The 14,886-nt window shown below is 46.8% G+C and overlaps 1 long non-coding RNA gene across 1 annotated transcript in view; it reads right to left on the bottom strand.

Annotated features, from left to right (window-relative positions):
* Positions 1 to 12,794, bottom strand: part of LOC144893162 (uncharacterized) — a 29,566-nt gene extending 16,772 nt beyond the window's left edge. The window contains exons 1-2 of the long non-coding RNA XR_013624223.1: positions 12,734 to 12,794; positions 11,414 to 11,549 (exon numbers count right to left, since the gene is read on the bottom strand). This is a non-coding gene — a long non-coding RNA (uncharacterized LOC144893162). The remainder of the gene's footprint in view (positions 1 to 11,413; positions 11,550 to 12,733) is intronic.
* Positions 12,795 to 14,886: the final 2,092 nt, after the last annotated feature.

Genomic DNA, 14,886 nt, shown 5'->3' with positions numbered 1-14,886 from the left:
CGCCATGTTGTCCTCTTCTGTAGACCTCCCGACGCCTACGAAATGCCTTCCCTACTGTTATGGTCCGACCCTCCAAATCCTTACCATTCCAATTCTTCTCTGCCTCTCTGGCGTCTTTTGTGCTTGCAAACGTGACATAACCAAACCCTCTTGACTGTTGCGTTTCCCTGTCTTTTACCAACCGCACTTCCACAAGCGGCCCATATCTGTTGAAGACAGAGGTCAGAACTTCCTCCTTTGTTTTGAAGTTCAGTCCCCCTACAAATAACTTGGTACTTTTGTCACCATCCCGAGCTGGTGTGGTGTTATTTTCCCTGCTGGTCTCTTTACCAACCCTCGGGTTACCATAAACTTGACCCCCGGCCAAATCATTCCCGATAACCACAGATACTCCCTCTACAGGAAGCGTGGCTTGTAAACCGACGGTGACTGGTCCTGACACCAAATCGGACTCCAAATGGATGACATGAAGCGGGGCACTAACACAGCCACCGATCCCTTGTAACCGAACACTATCACCAGTTGCTGTACTCTTTATCAATGGAAAAATGCCTTCAAGCATTAAGGATTGATGTGCTCCTATGTCCCTCAATACCCTAACAGGTCTTGGGTTAGTCAAGTCTCCCTCTAGTGAGACAAACCCCTCATAAATAAATGGTTGGTAACTCTTCTGTGGGCGATTTCTTACGTTTGCCATCGCATTCTGAGTTGTACTAGTCGGACTCTGCTCTGGGTTTTCCCTTTTCATGAGGTAACAACTGGACATCAAGTGTCCAGGTTTCCGGCAAAAGGCGCAAGTAGGCCCGGAGGGGAACCTCATGGTCTGTCTCGAGCCCCCCGGAAGATAAGGCTGTCTTGGGCCCATAGTCTTTTGATTTCGAAAAGTGGTGGTATCAGAGTGGTCCCCATAATCCTCTCGAGGCCGCCCCCATGGATTCTCGTTCTCCGCCCCTGATGTACCATAGCTCCCCTGGCTAGGCCTGGGCGAGAAGTTCGGGTTGCGGAACCCCATCCTGTGTGTTAATGCATAGTCGTCTGCCATGGTGGCTGCCTCATACAGCTTTGGTACCTTCCTTTCCTCCAGATGAACTTTAATGTCCTCGTGGACACACTGTTGGAATTCCTCCACTAGGATCAATTGTCGCAATAGTTCGAAGTCTTTCCCGACATCTTTTGAATCACACCACCTATCAAACATGGTTTCCTTCACTCTGGCAAATTCCACATGGGTCTCACTCTCCCTCCTCCTGGAATTCCGGAATTTTTGCCGGTAAGCTTCCGGGACCAATTCATAAGCTTTGAGAAGGTGTTTTTTTAATACCTCATACTCTGCACACTGGTCAATCGGTAAAGCCGAATAAATCTCTTGAGCTTTACCCAACCAGACCACTTTGTACTAGTATGGACCAGTACTCCTCAGGCCAGTTTAACTGTCGAGCCACTTTCTCAAAGTGGGGAAAAAACTTGGCTGCCTCCTTCTCATTGAAGGGTGGGACCACCCTCACATGTCTGCCAACATCCCAGGTGTTCTGACTAGGTGTCGAACCCGCTGGCATGGATGGTACCTCTCCCCGTTCTCTCATTAACTCCAGCTCCTTGAATTTAATTTCCTTCTGAAGCTCCATGTCACGTTCCTTTAACTCCCTTTCGGCTCTTCTTTCCTCCACTCTTTCCCCGGCTCTTCTTTCCTCGAGTTCTCGGTCCTGTTTCCTTTCTTCTGCTTTTAACCTTTCCTGGCTCTGCAGTTGCATCTCCAGTTTCCGGAGCTCCACATTTTCTTGTTCCTCGGGTAACCAATCCAAGGCTACCTCTGTCTATGTGCCCTGTCCCACCAGAGCTTCTATCACCAATGTCTGCATCTGTGCTTTCTTCATATTAACTCGGACCTCCAAGTTAAAATGCCTGGCCAATATCAAGAGTTCCGATTTTTTTAACGCTTGGAACTCTGCCTCCCTAGGGGACGCCGCAAACTTTTCCGCATCAAACACCATGGTGACTATCCGTTAGCACCTGTTAACCTTCACACAAAAATTTTCCAACAAACAAAACGAAAGTTTTCCTTTTTTGTTGTTGTTTGTTTTTGGGAAAAATTTGGGAATTTGGAAAAAGTTCCAAACTTGGGAATTCTTTCCCGGACTAAATTTAGGAATTTTCAGATCCCAGACGAGCCCCCAATTTCTGTTACGGGGTCCTCCCCTATCGAGTCCCCGGCAGAAAGATGTGTTGTCCTTGTGTGAAAACCAGCCGATCAATCAACGAGTCCACACCAAGGGATACGAACAAACCACAATATATTATAACACTTCAAACACACAATATATTACAACACTCCCAATCCATATGTTATAGATCCCGCACAGGAATCACGACTCCATTATTACAGCACTTCACCATATAATTCCTATCTACAGGTGGTACCACCTTATTGAGTCCCTTAACCCCCAAACTCACGGCCCTTTCCCCAATGTCTCTGTCCTCCTCCAAGGCAACGTCGATTCGCTCCAGCGCATGGAGTCAATGTCCGGTTCCAATCCATGGAAGCGGAGACGATCGTACCAACCCGCAGGTCACGTGGTCCAATCCCCAGCATGATGGCGGTAGAATGGGAGATTCCAAAGACGATTTCAGGTACGTACCCGGTTGCGGTTCAATCCACGAGTCTCCTCAATAACCCTCCCACAGCCGCGGACTTGTAGGTTGCTCAGCCGTCGCCGGAGAGTAACGCCTGGTCGACGCGTCGCAAAAACCCGGTCACGGCCAGTGATGCACGTGGCGAAAATCGCGGTCGGCTTTCTCACTCACTGCTCGGTCAGGAGCTGCAATCCGAACACGTTTCACTGCTCCGTCGGGAGCTGCAATCCGAACACGTTTCACTGCTCCGTCGGGAGCTGCAATCCGAACACGTTTCACTGCTCGGTCGGGAGCTGCAATCAGAACACGTTTCCCTGCTCCTTCCTCATTTTCTCTTTGCTCCACCCCTTTTCTCTGCTCCACCGCTTCCGGTCTCGATCCGGATTTCCGGCCACATTTCACCAGGAGGGCTTTTAATTCTTCTACCCACAACAACCCTTTCCCATAAGTCACCATAAGCATAATATCTAGGATACTTCGAACCAACAACAGTAATCATAACAATCATCATTAGGGCCGAATACGTAACAACACAGCCAAAGGCAAATGTGCATACCTCTAGAATTCTAGATCATCCTGCCATCTCAAATTGATAGTAAAACATGTCAGAAAACTAGAACGGCACTCGGTAGAGCGCATACCTCTGGCAGGCTAAACAGTTTACGTTTTGCATCCCACCGATAGACTGAATCTGGTTCCGGACCTGAACCAAAAAAATCGAATTGGCTTGTTCTGGTCACATATCCAACTCTTCCTGTCCACCAAGTTTTGTCCGAATCCGTTCATAACTTTTTGAGATGTCGTGCTATATATTGTTTTTGGCCACATCTCTCTGGGGTGAAGAATTACTTAAAAACTTCCAGGATCCGGGTCCTGATCAAAAATGTGCGTTGCTGTCGTTGGCCGGTCACGTATATATACAACATATTTCAGAGCGATTGCTTCAAAACTGCAGACAAATATCAAGAGAAAAACAGACAAGACAGATGCAACAGACCAACATACTTGGCAAAATTATTTTACCAAGTTACAAACAAACAACCAGACAGGGGTGAAAACATAAATAAACTGTTTATTCTTAATACAGGTATGTTCTTAATACAGGAATGTTCTTAATACAGGTATGTTCTTAATACAGGTATGTTCTTAATACAGGAATGTTCTTAATACAGGAATGTTCTTAATACAGGATTGTTCTTAATACAGGATGTTCTTAATACAGGAATGTTCTTAATACAGGTATGTTCTTAATACAGGAATGTTCTTAATACAGGAATGTTCTTAATACAGGATGTTCTTAATACAGGAATGTTCTTAATACAGGAATGTTCTTAATACAGGAATGTTCTTAATACAGGTATGTTCTTAATACAGGAATGTTCTTAATACAGGAATGTTCTTAATACACTAACACAGGAATGTTCTTAATACAGGAATGTTCTTAATACAGGAATGTTCTTAATACAGGAATGTTCTTAATACAGGAATGTTCTTAATACAGGAATGTTCTTAATACAGGAATGTTCTTAATACAGGAATGTTCTTAATACAGGAATGTTCTTAACACAGGAATGTTCTTAATACAGGAATGTTCTTAATACAGGAATGTTCTTAATACAGGAATGTTCTCTTTTTTTTTTTTTCTTTTTTTTTTTTTGTATACCGAATCGAGGCTCGTGAAAGAGCTAACATTTATTTCACAAACAAATCAACCAGACAAGCAAAATATATAAAAAGAGGTAGCGGAAGACAAGATGGGGAGAGAAGATGGGAGCACACAAACACAACATTTGAGAGCAGGGAGATGTGTGGGAGGGAGAGGGTTTGGGGGGAGGAGGCGTGGGAAGGGGGGAGGGGGGGGTGGAAGAGGTATAAAACACAAGGACACCAAGGACTTCCAGGACAGAAGTTGGTATTTCAAAAAAGTGGATTTGGGGTGAAATTAGCAGGGGTAGAAAAGATCAAGGTTTTGGATGGGGGAAGATAAGAGATGGTGGTGAACAGCTGTTTTAAAGACCTGGAGGGTGGAGTGGGATTGAAGAGAGTGAGGGAGTTTGTTCCAGAGGCGGAAGTAAAGAGGAGTGAAGGTGAGCAGAGAGTCTTGATTTTGGCAGTTTAACCATACGAGGGTTGCAGGCAGATCTTGTGCGACCTGTAGGAATATTTGGGGGACAGAGCCCAGAGAGAGCTGGGGGGGCAAGGCCAGAGAGGAGTCGGTAGAAGACGGAAAGACCACCGACCTGCCTGCGGTGAGTGAGTGAAAGGCCCTTGGAGTTAGCTTCATCGCGGGAGATTCCAATGATTCTGAACGCTTTTGTTTCAACAGCGTGAAGACGAGCTAGGTGTGAGGCAGGAGCACCAGCCCAGAGGGGAGAGCAGTATTCCATTGAGCTGCGGATGAAAGCCTTGTATGTGGTGAGGAGCTCAGGTGTGCCAAGGAAGGACTTCGCACGACGGAGGATGCCCAGTCCGCGACTGGCTTTGGAGGCCAGATTTGAAATGTGGTTTTCCCAGGAAAGATCATGGCAGATAGTGAGACCCAAAAGCTTGAGTGACAGAACTTCTTGGAGAGGATTATTCAGAAAGTGGATGGGAGGGTTGTCCAGTCGGTCTTTTCAGAGAGACATCGTAAGAGTGTGAGATTAGTCAGGATTCAAAGACATGTTCCACTTGTTTGCCCAGTCTGTGATTTTGTCCAGGTCTGCAGAGAGTGAGGAGGCTGCAGACTGCCGATCTGAGGGATGAGGAATGGAGCGACAGAGAGTAGAGTCATCAGCAAAGAGATAGAGAGGATGTTCAAGAGAGTCAGAGAGATCATTGATGAAGACCAGAAAAAGCACAGGGCCCAGAACACTGCCTTGGGGAACTCCAGCCTGAACAGGAAGAGATGAGAGGAACCCATTCAGGGCCACACGTTGACTACGACTAGAGAGGAAGTCTGCCAGCCATGCGTGGAGATTTCCATGGATACCAAAAGAGGAGAGTTTGGTGAGGCTGAGGTATATTAACACACGACTAAAACAGATTTGGCAAAATTCCGTCTTTTTTGACACGATCGCATTTCACACGGAGTTGTGAATGGCCGAAGAAGAAGAAACACTTGCCTGGCCTTCCCAGGCCACATCAATCATTCTGTCTCTGCGATTTTCAGGTTTATGTTCTATAAAAATCATTGCACGGACTGACAGGAAATTTTCACCACAGGTGAATGAATAATGAAGAATCTTTGAAGGGCATGAAGAATAATACAGGTATCTTAATACAGGTATCTTAATAATAATAATCTTAATACAGGTATCTTCTTAAGACAGGAATGTTCTTAATACAGGAATGTTCTTAATAGAGGAATGTTCTTAATACAGGAAAATAATACTTTACTTTATGGTCTTGATAACTCTTTTATTCATGAAAATAAATGGTACAAAAACAACACACAAAAATGTTAAAGGTTCAGTTTGGACAAAGTTTAAAGTTGAAGTCCCTAACCCTACTCCCCCTATGTTTGCGGTTCACAGGGATTTTCGAGATTGTAACCCGGGCGAACGGCAAGGCCATCCTGTAAATACTTAAACACTGCGTAGGCCGTAGTGTATCGTGTTCTATGTACTCTCTAGTTAAATTTTTTTGGTTATATTCGGGGTGCAATACCCAAGAGAGAATGTTGCTTTCTTCCGTTGGAATCATTGTAATTGCTTCAGCCATTGTTGTGCAAGACAGGATGATATTTATTAACAACTTATGAAAACGTTCGAGAATACAAAATAGAGCTTGTAAAAGCATTTGACCTCACGCTATAGTAGTTTCAAGTGTATCATTTTGTACACATTTGAATGGGCAGCCTTTTTTTTTTTTTTTTTCACACACCATCCCTACAGATGGCATACTACCGTACTCCATGATAAAATATGTAATTTACTTTGATAATTTAGGCAGGAAATGTTCTCATCTGAACAGATTGATTACGATTCTGGGTTTCCAGGTTCAAATCCAATATACCCATGTGTATTTGTCTATTACCTCTGAATCATAGAAAAGTACACTTGCATCTCCAAATGTCCTTGTCGAGCATGCAATTCAAGTACAAGCCCATCCACGAGCCTTAGCCATTGTAAATTAATCAATTTGTGTAAAGGTTTTTACGTAATTAATCTGTTAATAATTTGCTTAATTAATCAATAATTAATTGAAATTTTTACGTAATGTGATAAATTAATTATTAATTGCAATCATTAATTTTTATGTAATTAATTCGTAATTAATTAATAATTTGCGTAATTAATCATTTTGCGTAAAAAAACTGGAACAAACTCCCTCACTCTCTTCAATCCCACTCCTCCCTCCAGGTCTTTAAAACAGCTGTTCACCACCATCTCTTATCTTCCCCCATCCAAAACCTTGATCTTTTCTACCCCCGCTAATTCACCCCAGATACACTTTATTTGAAATAACGACTTCTTTCCTGGAAGGCCTAGCAGTGTCCATGTGTTTTATACCTCTCCCACCCCTCCCCCCCCCCAAATCCCCCTTCCCCTGCCTCCTCCCCCCAAGCTCTCTCCCTCCCACAGATCTCCCGATGTCCCTGCTTTCAAATGTTGTACTTGTGTGCTTCCCTCTCTCTCCCCATCTTGTCTCCCGCTCCCTTTATCTTATGTTTTATGTGTCAGTTTGTCTTGTTGTGATTAATGTTAGCTCTTACACGAGCCTCCATCTTGTATCCAAAAAAAAAAAAAAAAAGGTGGTTGCGATTGTGACAAAACGTGCGCATAATAGCCCGATAACCCTACATTGCAAATGGCACGTGTTGTTGTTTTTTTTTTTAACAGAAACCTTTCGGGAATACAAATAACATTGTACGTACGTTGTTCATTTCCTTTTTCCCTTCATTGCTACTTCAATGAGATAACAGCAAGGGTAAGCAAGGCACCCACTAAAAAGAGATTCCAAAATGATGTGCTGATAATTAATTGGTTCGACAAATGCCAGCACATTTGTATAAAAGGAGCAGAATCATTAACGACCAGAAAAAAATTAAATATGGAATAAGAAGGCTGAACTTGAACGACATAAAACAAGGGGAAGTGAACAAGTTTTGCCCTTTTTAAAAAGCTTTTCAGAGCTAAAAACACCGTTTAGAGTTGCAGGGATGCCAGATAGGTAGAAGGGCAAGGTGGCCTGAATTTATTTAATGGCAAAAATATATACATTAGAATCATAGAGAAAGGTTGATGATATAGCGAGAAATGTAACCGAGCATCAAACTCGGGAAAATTAGAATCGTTCTCTTTCAACACCAAACTCAGATATACGGAACTTACAAATCTGGCACCTTCTAGAAAATTCTTAATACTTTTTGTAAAACACTCACAGGCCTAATCTTTCCAAAACAGGCCTAAATTATCAATCAATTCATATACTGTATATGGTACTTTTTTATGAAGCCTTAGTTAATTAATCATATAGGCCTTAGCACCTGGGCAGGTCTCTGTGGTCAAATACTCACTATGTAGCGACCCATTGGTCCCCCAAGCGAGACCAGCGGCAGAATCTTCTTGCTCCAGCCGGTGACGTCACCGGCGGACAGCCTCGGCACCGGGGTGGCTGGTCACGTGACCACCAAAGCGTGCCGCGCGTGCGGTTATGGTCCTTTGCACCTGTCGGTCACGTGACCACCGAGACGCGCCTCGCCTGAGAGGCGTGGCTTTCAGTTTCGGTTATGTTTTCGGGTTGGGATATATATGCAGCCCGATAAACGGGCTTTAGAGAGTTCCCGAGTTGGTTTTTACAATAAACATCTTCTCGGACGAGTTTGTGTCTTGCCGGTCACTTCGTCCATCTCAAGCAAGAGCCCCGGCTCTTCACTGGTGACCTTGACGTGATCTGAACACGCAACCCCGACTGCCCCCGCACGGATGCGGGGGCTGCGAACGGACACGGCAAGCACGCCCTAGCCAGTGAAGCCACCTAGGCTGGTGACGCCGGCTTCTCCCGCACGGCTTCGGGCGCAGTTTCGACCGCGGTTTCGAAATGCCGGAGTTTCGGTAATGACGACGGCCATGACTATGAGGTTCGCGCACGGCGCTCGGCTCCTCCTCTACGATTGGAGGGGCGAACCTATTCCAAGACCCTCCGAAGGCACGGCTGCTTCGTCACCTTCGCTTGCACTGACGTTGGCGGAACGGCCGCTTCGTCACCTTCGCTTGCACTGACGTTGGCGGAACGGCCGCTTCGTCACCGCGCACACTGATGTTCGCGGCACGGCCGCTTCGTCACCGCGCGCACTGACGTTCGCGGCACGGCCGCTTCGTCACCGCGCACACTGACGTTCGCGGCATGGCCGCTTCATCACCGCGCGCACTGACGTTCGTGGCACGGCCGCTTCGTCACCGCGCACACTGACGTTCGCGGCACGGCCGCTTCGTCACCGCGCGCACTGACGTTCGCGGCACGGCCGCTTCGTCACCGCACGCACTGACGTTCGCGGCACGGCCGCTTCGTCACCGCGCGCACTGACGTTCGCGGCACGGCCGCTTCGTCACCGCGCGCACTGACGTTCGCGGCACGGCCGCTTCGTCACCGCGCGCACTGACGTTCGCGGCACGGCCGCTTCGTCACCGCGCGCACTGACGTTCGCGGCACGGCCGCTTCGTCACCGCGCGCACTGACGTTCACGGCACGGCCGCTTCGTCACCCTCGCGCACCTACAACTACAACCGCAACTACTTCTCCGACCCTGCATCCTCGGGAGGCCCGCGAGGAACCTCGGCAGCCTCCCCCGAGGCCTTTACCAGCCCCTCGGTTGGCTCACCCGCTTTTCGCGTGCACCGCTCGAGCCTTCTCGGCACTGCACCCGCGAACTGCAACCTCGGGAGGCCCGCGAGGAACCTCGGCAGCCTCCCCCGAGGACTTGCCCGGCCCCTCGGCCGCCCCCCGTCCACTGCATCCCCTGAGGCCTTGACCAGCCCCGCATCCTCGGGAGGCCCGCGAGGAACCTCGGCAGCCTCCCCCGAGGCCTCGACCAGCCCCTCGGTTGGCTCACCCGCTTTTCGCGTGCACCGCTCGAGCCTTCTCGGCACTGCACCCGCGAACTGCAACCTCGGGAGGCCCGCGAGGAACCTCGGCAGCCTCCCCCGAGGACTTGCCCGGCCCCTCGGCCGCCCCCGTCCACTGCATCCCCCAAGGCCTTGACCAGCCCCGCATCCTCGGGAGGCCCGCGAGGAACCTCGGCAGCCTCCCCCGAGGCCTCGACCAGCCCCTCGGTTGGCTCACCTGCTTTTCGCGTGCACCGCTCGAGCCTTCTCGGCACTGCACCCGCGAACTGCAACCTCGGGAGGCCCGCGAGGAACCTCGGCAGCCTCCCCCGAGGACTTGCCCGGCCCCTCGGCTGCCCCCCCGTCCACTGCACCCCCCCCCCCCCGTCCGACCACCCGCCACCACACAGGACCCCTCCCCCCCCCCCCCCCGCGACTGGCCAGGGGTCGTTTCGGTCGGGTCATCCGGACCCCCCTCAGGTTGACCTTCCTGGATCAAGTCCATTCTGGTGGGGCGTGTGTAGCGACCCATGGGTCCCCCAAGCGAGACCAGCGGCAGAATCTCCTTGCTCCAGCCGGTGACGTCACCGGCGGACAGCCTCGGCGCCGGGGTGGTTGGTCACGTGACCACCGAAACGCGCCTCGCCTGAGAGGTGTGGCTTTCGGTTTCGGTTATGTTTTCGGGTTGGGATATACATGCAGCCCGATAAACGGGCTTTAGAGCGTTCCCGAGTTGGTTTTTACAATAAACATCTTCTCGGACGAGTTTGTGTCTTGCCTGTCACTTCGTCCGTCTCAAGCAAGAGCCCCGGCTCTTCAACTAAAAGGATGAACAACAAAGTCCCAAAGAGTTATAGCTCCCACTGTGCGGTAAGAATACTTTGATTTATCGCGATACTGAGAATTATCAATCATATCGAATAGTGATAGAGTACTGCAAATCACTATCGTTATCCTAGCACATTGTACATAGCTCTATGACATCTGTAGGCTTGTTAGGTAGCGTAATTCGCTGCCAAGATACGTACGGTGTCTTATCACAGTGAAACGGATTAAATACAGGTCAAATTGGAATCGGCTAATCTTTTTGAAGAACTTTTGAGGTCTGCCTCCTAAAGGCTTCTGAAGACTTGAGAAGACAAAACGATTGGCAGTGAAAGGATATGATGCCTTTTAGAAACCCTTTAAACCCTCTGCTAGTTTAGCAATGTCATCAGACCTTTTTAGGCAACTGCGTGATTAAGGCACTTCCTGTTATCCCTCCCGGAGCCTGGTGTTGGCTTAGCGGTTAGGGTGCCGGCTTGGGATCCTAGGATCCTGGGTTCGAATCCCGGTCGATCGCTGAATTAACGCCGGGGGGGTTGACTCAGCCTGTCATCCTTCTGAAGTCGGCAAATTGAGTACCAGTTCCCTGGTAATTCCCTGCGTGTCGCAAAAGGCGACTAACAGGGTTGGCGGCAGGAAGAGCATCTGGCCATAAAACATTGCTTCAAAAAGGGGACCACGGTTCCCAACCCCTGCTCTGTGGGGAAAAATGGCCTCTAAAGGTGGTTCAGTTTGTTTGTTCTGTTATCCCTCCCAGCAAAAGTCAGGGGTAAAATCACTCCCAAGTGTGTGCGTGTGCGTGTCAGACTGTAAAATACACAGTAAAAGAGTAACATCTGTACTGAGTTTCTCTAGTGCAGAACTGTTCCTTCATGACTGGTGGAAATCTTTTTGACTCCCCCATTGTAAGTTATTAATTTTAGAATTACCTTTGAGAAAACCCACAACTGCTGGGAGGCTGAAAATTGCGAGCACGATGCACAAAGTGCATGAACATTTCTTGCCATCAGCCATGCAATGAATTCACATCAAACTTTTGAGGGTTTCAAAAGCACAACTCGTCACCTGCACACAAAATACAATTGCAGACCGGGAGGGTGGGAAAAGGCGCTGAAGAGGCTCATTTTTGATTAAAATACATTTTCCAAGACTCAGGATAAATTGTACAAATTAAAATTCCACACACTTGGGTTTAAATGCTAATCTAATTCCACATTCGTATCGAAAATCCCAACATCCAGGGTGGTGCAACACCTGTCATGGCCTCACAGCAGTTAACACATCATAAGTCCGTAAACCTACATCGACACCCCACGCGTATCACACATCTCTTTAATACTATTTAAAACTGTTGGGAAGCCCATGATGTGTGCCAGTATGGGTTTCCATTAGGGTGGGATGGAGGCTGGGGAGGTGGCCATACTTTGCTCATCCTTCAAAGACTCATGTACGGTACTCCCATGACTTTTGGCTCCAATCCCAAAATAGTTCGATGTACCTCATGCTCAGATGTTATTGCATACATGTAAATGTAACAATGAAAACAATCCATTGGCCTTTGCCTGATCCATCTTTGTCTGACTGACTGATGCAATGGCCATTCAGATCATCATGGAGGTTACGGCCACACGCCATCTGGATCTTAACCTCTGCAACATCCACCATCGAGGTTTTGACCAGGGTGACAAGGTCCGAGGAAAAAAATACGGAACACTCAGGCAATTGCCCTTTAGAACCTATTACAAATACCCTTTAAATGCATTTAGAATTACCTTTTAGAACCCTTTCGAATTACCCTTTAGAACCCATTACAATTACCCTTTAGATGCATTTAGAATTACCCTTTAGAACCCTTTGGAATCCTTTAGAATTACCCTTTAGAACCAATTAAAAATCCGAGCGGTTCATGGACATTATAAAAGTGTGGAAGTTATCCTGTCCATCTGGTTCTTTGCTGTTCGATCAAATAGATAAGCAGCCCCATATTTATTGTTAAGGCAAAACGTTTTTGGTATTTCGATCTTTACACTTTGAAATAATTATGTTCTGCTCAACTGATAACGTGAAAACAACATGTTTTCAAATGGAAACTTGCACTAAAAGTTGGAAAAATGCTGGAAGTTCAACTTATAAAGTCTCATGTGAAAATGAGAATCACAGCATGTTTAGGTGAAAAAGTAAATAATTACCCAGCATTCTTTAGAATGTTTATTATCCAGGTTACCGTTACTGCTTCTGAAGAGTCTTACTGTGGAGAAGGTTTTGATCCCTTGGCTTGTTCTGGCGACCATCAATTTAGACTTGTGCGTGCTTCCTGCAGCATGCTGCTTGATATCGGATAAGCCGCCGTGGGAAATGGAGAAACTCCACAAGCATACTGTAACTGTACAGTAAACTCCATGACAATTTTCAGTATCCTTCATCAACCAGTCATAACTGGTGGAAAGCAGCCATTCGTCACGAAAGTCACATGTCCTTTTTGTGGTCACCTTCCTATTTTTCAGTGAACTTTGGCCCTTTAAGGTTACATCGCTCCCAGTCCCGTGTGACGAGTCCCATGACGCAATGACAGTGTTTCATTTCTGGCTGCTACTTGGCCTTGTTGACGGCATATTGTTGCCATGACGGAAGTGTACGTGTCAGCACTGCACGCTGCTTTTCCTTTCCCAATATTGTTCAGAGGACGAAACATACGGGACAAATGGCATCCCAGGAAGGTTTGAAACGGGACGCGGGACATTTGAGTAAAAAACGGGACAATCCCATAAAATACGGGACACCTGGTCTGCATGGTCTTGACCCTTTTCACCTGGAATGTCTTTGAACAGTGGGTCCACAACCTAAGTTGTGTCCAGAGGCCATTAACTCAGGCAGAGACAGAGTGATGGAGACAAATAGTAACACAGACGCAGAGCGAAGCAGACAGACACAGAGAGATAAGAGGCAAATACAATGAGACATACACTGCCATATTCATGGACTGCCATGTTCATTTTCTCAGACCCATGACACATCTCAACTATACCATGCCATTGTGCGTAAAGATCTATCATACTCCTCACACTCAACAAGGCATCTCAGTTCAGAGCTCATGGAATGAGGGATGAAGTAAAACGCAATCACCATTTGCATAAACAAACACCGATGGTTTAAGGGTTCTTTCACTCAATTTGGTCATGAGGTTTTAAGAAATTCAAAACAGGGGGCCTTCTTGAGACCCCTCCTTTTCCTACACATTAAAACAACACCAGCAAACATTCATTACCAAATCATTGCCATATATTGATTCCCAAATAAACTCTACGCTTCCAGCATTATCTATAAAGTGTTGCACCAGAAACAAACAAAAACATGAAGTCTTGCTCTAAATACACAAGATGGTCGCCTGCAAACAATGTTACGCCCGATGTTTCATTTTACAGTATAATATTCTACTTCCATATTCGTGTTAACGAACTCGTTGTAATTGTCTGCCTCAAATACCTTCACGCAATTTTCCCCACAAAGTATTCGCAAACAAACTTGTTGATACCTGAAGTCCAGAGAAGGTACATCGAGGTGAAAACTCAAAAAACAGGACAAAATGGCCAAATAATCTCCATGGGGTCTCCTTGGCAAATGCACATCGAAGGAGGTTTTTGCGGTGGCCAAAGAACACCGCATGAGATTTTCCATTTCCACTTCGTATGAAATACCATTCCCATCCTGTTTTGACATTTTTCTTGAAACATTTCATAGAAAAGTAAGTACTGGAAAATATACTTATTCATACAAAACACCTTGTACATCTGTTCAAAGTTTCAAAATGGTGTGAAAGGAGACGGAGGCCATCCCACTGCTTCCTTCAAAGAACGACGACGTTTTAAAAAAAACAAAGTGTGTATTAAAGAAACTAGGGCATGCCCGTACTATATCTATATCTAAAATTATACCCCCCCCCTCTATTTACATGAAATGGTTTGGTCCAAAGCGAACGGCTTGCGAGTGGTGACAATCCCCCCCCTCTATTTACATGAAATGGTTTGGTCCAAAGCGAACGGCTTCCGGAGTTTGGTAAAGAAATCGCCATCGCGTGCACAAACGCGCAGGAAAGCGAATGAATCGCAAATTCGTTTTTATTAGTTGTAAAACATAGTTTAACGCCAACATAGTTTGCAAACGTGAAATAAATGAATACGCTCTCAAATGTGCCATCCGAGGCAGAGTGTGCCCGCCACGTTCGGCACACGCGATCGTTCGCTGCTCTCTGATTGGTTGAATCGTTTTTTGGACATAGCTCGGTAAGTAATTGTCCGATTAATATGAAACCTTGAAAAGGCACATCCTCGGGTCCCCAGCAATATACCTGGCAAGTTAAAAGTATATCGGACCCGTGGTTGTCGAGAAACAGCGGTCACAGACA

Source organism: Myxine glutinosa, chromosome 8, assembly GCF_964187855.1.
Source record: "Myxine glutinosa chromosome 8, kmMyxGlut1.1, whole genome shotgun sequence".
Classification (NCBI taxonomy): Eukaryota; Metazoa; Chordata; class Myxini; order Myxiniformes; family Myxinidae; genus Myxine; species Myxine glutinosa.
This window is presented reverse-complemented; position numbering and strand designations above follow the sequence as displayed.